The sequence below is a fragment of the Macaca mulatta genome, chromosome 7, assembly GCF_049350105.2.
Source record: "Macaca mulatta isolate MMU2019108-1 chromosome 7, T2T-MMU8v2.0, whole genome shotgun sequence".
Classification (NCBI taxonomy): Eukaryota; Metazoa; Chordata; class Mammalia; order Primates; family Cercopithecidae; genus Macaca; species Macaca mulatta.
The window spans coordinates 126,437,841-126,443,890 of NC_133412.1; the positions used below are offsets into that span (position 1 = coordinate 126,437,841).

The window sequence follows — 6,050 nt, forward strand, 5'->3', positions numbered from 1 at the left end:
TCACATGGAATCTCAAATGACCTTTGTGCCAAGGAAAAGTTATTTTTATTAGGGAATCCTATGAAATACTTTTTCTCATTGTGATCCCCTGTCATCATTTGTGATAATAGCAGTATATCATGGTGAGGAAGGCCTTGGCCTTGGCATTCCACAGGCAAGTTTGAATCCTGGCTCTGTTACTCACCCTGTAACTCTCAACCAATCATTTAACTTTCCTATTGTCAGCTTCTTAATTTTTAAACTGGTAGATAATAATGCCAACTTGATATGGTTCTTGTGGGGATTGAGGTAACTCATAAAGAACATAATGCTTTTGGCATGTGATAAGCATTTGATGCACACAAGTGCGTATTGCTATTAAGGATAACAATAGGAATTGTTGGTATCATTTATTGATACCTATTATATTCAGGGAATTATTTTTATTTCCTTTATATTTTTCTTTCACTTATTCCTTAAATCAACTTTTGATATGAATGAGAAAACTTGAGCCCCACAGAGTTTACGTTAACCTGCCCAAGGTAAAGAAAGTGGTAATAAAGCTACAGCTGACATTTGGACCTATATCAATCTGATTCAGATTTTTACTCAATATTCCACAGAATTAACGTTTGACAATGTATTATTTACATAGTGATTTATTTTTGGTAATTACCGATAAAAAACTTCGACTAGCTTTTCAGCAAAACTTTATGGTAGAAAAAAATATTTATCTGACCACCAGAGGGCGCTTGACCAAAGTTCTGTAATTACACTCACCACTCAGAACCTCTCACATCGTTACATTCTACAGCGAAATAATTTGCCAGGTTCCACGTAGGTAAAACAGCAAAAGGCAGCAGTCCATACAATGAAGTAAATGTGTTTATTTTTGAAATAGAGCCTGTCTTAGGTAGTCAGACTACGGGAATACCAGAATACGGGAATCCGGGAATAGGGCAATCCCCTTTTGGACTATTTTCGGACATCCGTCCTTAGGCACACAATTTATTTAATGAATGCAATCCATTTTGATTTGTTAAAATAGCATCTGATTTAATAATTTGATGGTAACTTTCAGCTTAATCAGATTTTCATTAATTACTTGAAGGTATTTAGTTAAATACTTGAAACTTGAGGTTTATGGTAGAAGTGGCAAGTAGCCATTCATTCTGGCTACACAGTAAGCAAGGGCATCTACTTCATTGCCCCCAAAGGAACTGACCTATGTTTTGTAAAGACAGTTTGATTAAATAAAAGCAATTATGTCATCATTTAACATGCAGTTTACCAGTTGAGCACGTGTAGGGGGTATTATTTTCACTCTGTCGGTCTTGGGAATTTCTGAAGTTTATAAGTGTACAAAATCTGTTCTAGGCACTTAACTAACCTGTAGCACTTTGTGTCAATTGTAATTACAAGGACATGCACAGCCATTCCTGTATTTGAAACCTGCTTAGAATATCTGCAGTTTAAATTTGCCAATGGAGAAATCATCCTGTATTTATGTATTCTGTTAACAGAATAAATATGCAATGAGAAGGATAAATTCTTATTTATTAAGGATCTGATTATTCAGTTTTTAGATCACACGAGTTATTTTGCTCCTCATTTACTCAACAATTATGAGTTGGCACACAGTTTAATAAATACACACTGAATGGATAAATAATTAAGTGAATGAGTGCTTCTCATATGCAAGGCACAGGTCTAGTTGCTACGGGTGATGTAAAACAAAGCTTACATGGTTTCTGATCTCTAAGAAGTTTATGACATGGCTGGAAGATCAGATACAAGAAAAAACAAGTGAAATAACACAAGAGTTAAGTAACAGTAAAAGGCATCACAAGAAAGATAAGGTTAAATTCCAACTGAATGCGACAAAGAATGAGCACCATGAATCTGAAGAAGAAGTTATAGTCAGGGTAGGCCTTATGGAGGAGGTGAGAGATAAACTGGGCTTAAAATGTGAGAAGATTGGTGGAAGCAGAGGGCACTTTCAAATGGTGAAGGAAGTAGAATGAAAAAAATGGAGTGAACCAAAGCAAGGAAGATGGGAATATACAGCATGTTAGGACATGTGGAGTATGAGAAAGTATACAGGCCGAGGCTTTTCAAACTAGGGCGCTCACCTTCCTGGTGGGAGTGTTGTCCCCACAGTGTAAACGGGGAGCACTCCCTCCAATGCCAGTTTCAAATGGAAAATATGAAGAAGGAATATTAAACAATTTAACTGGCAGATAAGTTAAATGTTTAATATTAAAACAAATGTGGATGTATTATAACAGAGAGGTGATGAGATGGAAGCCCAGAAAGTTTGTGACTTGTTCAAGGTTGTGTAACTTGTTCAAAGGACGAGTCTAGTGGAAGGGAGCGCTAGGCAGGTTGTTCTCAGTCTTGAATATCATGGTCAAGTGTGTACTTCGCTTTTGCTCTACTATTATGTCCTTTTATATCATTTGACTGCTCGTTAACTTCCCTGCCAAAAGGTTGTCAGGAAAAATTATAAAAGGAATTTGAACAAACTCATCACTTTTTTCCTTCTTGTTGATAGTGCTTATATGAGGATTAAGAAAATATGATATCAAAGCTTTCAAATGAAGTTTGAAAATCATTTGTTAATTGAAATCTTTTGAGTGTTTCCTGATCCCTATTGTTAACAGAGATAATATAATTGGATATAAATAAAATGTACTGTGATGGCTAACGGGGGGACTATATGTTTTTCAGATCTGGGACACATTTGATTTTTGAGAAGAAATAGATTATTCATTTAGCAAGAAGTACCGGTTGAGTACTGCCAATACAAATACTTTTTTGGGCCTGAAAAATAGTCTTCCATCTTTAATGATGACCTGGCTGAAAAGAAAACCTTGAACCTCAGGTGGGTGGGCTGGATTTCTTTTGCAGTCATAGGGCAAAGCTCTGAAGACATTTCCAGAATATCTCATCAGCAGAATGATTTTAAGGACTGAACTAAAATCTAGAGAAAATGATTGAGAAATGTTGAGTAATTAGTCTCCAAAAGATAAGGATGAGCTTTGGCCTTAAGATTTTAAATGACTTGGGACGAGGAGCAGTGGCTCATGCCTATAATCCCAGCACTTTGGGAGGCTGAGATGGGCAGATCACCTGAGATCAGGATTCAAGACCAGCCTGGCCAACATGGTGAAACCCCGTCTCTACTAAAAACACAAAAATTAGCTGGGTGTGGTGGTGTGTGCTACTCGGGAGGCTGAGGTAGGAGAATTGCTTGAACCTGGGAGGCAGAGGTTGTAGTGAGCGGAGATTGGGTCATTGCACTCCAGCCTGAGCAACAGAGCGAGACTCCGTCTCAAAGAAAAAAAAAAAAAGACATGGGACATGTGGTATCCTTTGAAGTACTAATGGCACAACTTGCCTCTTAGAAGTTCTTGAAGATATGGAAGGAGAGCAAAGTGATGTGTGTTGTAGAAAACAGATGCCGCTGATTTGAATGAAGGTTCAAGGTGAGAGCTTGCCACACAAAGCGGACCCATGGACCTAGTCTACCCTATGCTAACCTGCATCCCCCACCCGCACAAACCGTAGAGGAGAGTGCCCCCACACATTCTGGCTGTTTCTCCTTGTACTGTGGGAATTTGAGCCTCCTTATCCTCACAAATGGTTCTGAAAGCCCTCAAAAGAGTGTATCACCAGTGTATTATTTTCCAATTTCTGCTGCAACAAATTACCACACTCTTAGTGGCTTAAAACCACACACACTTATCTTATATAGTTCTGGGGGCTGTAAGTCTAAAATGGGTCGGCAGAGCCATGCTGCCTTGGGAAGCTCCGTGGCAGAGCCCATTTCCTTGCCTTTTCCAGCTTCTGAAGACTGCCCACATTTCTTAGCTTGAGGCCTCTTTCTATATCTTGAAAGCCAGCAGTGCAGAATCTTTGAATCTCTCGGACCACTGCTTCTGTTGTATCTTCTCTGATTCTGACTCTCCTGCCTCCCTTTTCTAAGGACCCCGTGACTGATTGTCTTGGGTCCACCAAATAATCCAGGACAATGTCCCCATTTCAACGTCCTTAATCACATCTACAATGTCCCTTTTGCCCTGTAAGGTGATGCACTCGCAGCTTCTGGGGTTTAGGACATGGGCATCTTTGGGGGATCTTCATTCCACCTACCCCAGCCAGTGCTCTGAGAACTAGTTGTTTTGGTCACAGCAGGAGGTCTGTGATTTTCTTCTTCTGATACTGGGTCACTAAATGCTGGCTTCATTTGCAGCTGGGGCCTCTTCCTCATCAGTGACAGATGCAGCAGCGGTGTCACAGATGTCTCCCAAAGGCACCGTCTCTCTGTGGATGCTGCCAGTCTCCAAGACTGAGGATGGCAACGTCAGCCCTACCGCTGCCCAAGGCCACTGCTGTTTTATATTGCTGCCACCACCATCAACATAGCCACCACCATGAGGGGGACCAATAATGTCAACGGGTTTCAGCATTTTCTCCATCATCACCCTTGGGACTTGGATGTGAGTCGTCCGGATAAGCTGAGAGACAGTCACCCTGCTTTGTTAATGACCACACCTTCCCTTGAACCCTGTCCCATTAGTTTTGAACCAGCTTCTCTCTTTCCCTTTGGGATCCGTCTGTCCCAGGAGGCTCCTCTGTTCCTCCTTATACCACAGCTCTCCTTTCAGGCTCAGATATTTTGGAATCTCAGTGTAAACACAGCTGGGACTCAGGCTGCCACGTAACACATGCTTCTCTTAGGCTACCTTCCCAAGTGTTTACATTCTGTGCTGGAAGAACTTGGCTCCTTCAAGAAACTCAGGGAAAGAATCAGTACAGTTCCTAATTTTTCACACTTTCTACCTAGTCTAGGATTGAGCATCTGGATCCAATTGGAGGTCGTTTGTCGTAATTTAGCACTTCCTATTAATTTGTAAGGGATTACTATTGAAATACATAATTTAGCAACTTCAGATTTTACAAGCTATGGCGAGTGCCATACCAAATAGGATTTGACTGGATTTATTGCTGTTGAAAAGGAAATCTTTGATTTTGCTCCTCCTAGCGACTATTGATTCATTTCATACCAAAGTGTATAAAATTGGACCTATAGAAAACATTTTCTTCCCTCGTTCTGGTTGGAATAAATGTTTTCACTTCATGAAATAAACAGTGAAAGAATTTTCATGAGTATGTGTGTAGTTTTAATGAGTTTTGTTTCTCATGATGAAATGTATTAATATTTTATATGTTGTCCTCCTAGGAAATGGAGGAATATGAGCTCCTAGACTAGCTGCAGTTTGTCCAACAGGAATCAATATTCATAATGCTCAGGACAGTGGAGCCTAATTCCCAGAACCTCTGGTTGTGGAGGTTGAACTGGTCAGAGGAAGCAGACTGAGGAGGCATTGTTGCAGTAGGGAATATCCTGGCACATACCCAGCTTCTTCACCTGGTTGGCGAGGACAGAGGTTTCTGAAGACTCAGGAATGTGTGTGCAAGTCTTTAAGGAGTAGGAAAGGGGAGGAAGATGAGGGGCGGGCATGGCGGGAGGTACCTGAGAGATACAAAAACAGGATTCCAGTAGTTGGACTGTTGTCCTTCCACAGGCCTTTTCATTGATGTCCAAGAGTCATCTTTTGGTACCACTTCCTGGGGACATTTCCTCCCTCGAAAAGAGATTGATAACTGAGAATAACCCTAGCCATACTGGAATATAATTCCTGGTATCCTGAAAGTGTATTTTCACATTCAGATATACAGCTATACCCAGGTGTACCTACTCCCGTTCATTTTGGGCAATGCGCGGTAGCTGAGGCCCATGGACTGAAACAAAGACCGCTTCTGCCATCTGCTGGGCACTCTGAGGAACTCAAAGGATTTTTCCACAGGAAGAGGGGGGGAGTTTGATGAATTTCGTTTCAAATTTACTTCAGCACTTGAGAATTTAGCCAAGTATTAAACAGATTAATTTTTGCCTTTGTGAAGGCTTGCATGCCTTTGATCATTCAGTCGTTTTAATGAACTCAACGTGGTTGTTTCCGATTTGGCTTTGAAAGCCTTGGCATGTCGCCGTGCTGAGTGGGAGC

At 40.8% G+C, this 6,050-nt stretch overlaps 1 long non-coding RNA gene across 1 annotated transcript; it reads left to right on the plus strand.

The window, feature by feature from the left end:
* Positions 1-2,719: 2,719 nt before the first annotated feature.
* On the plus strand, positions 2,720-5,124 carry LOC114679283 (uncharacterized). The gene is made up of 3 exons (XR_003730997.2): positions 2,720-2,863; positions 3,387-3,467; positions 4,235-5,124. It is a non-coding gene; the product is annotated as an uncharacterized LOC114679283 (long non-coding RNA).
* Positions 5,125-6,050: the final 926 nt, after the last annotated feature.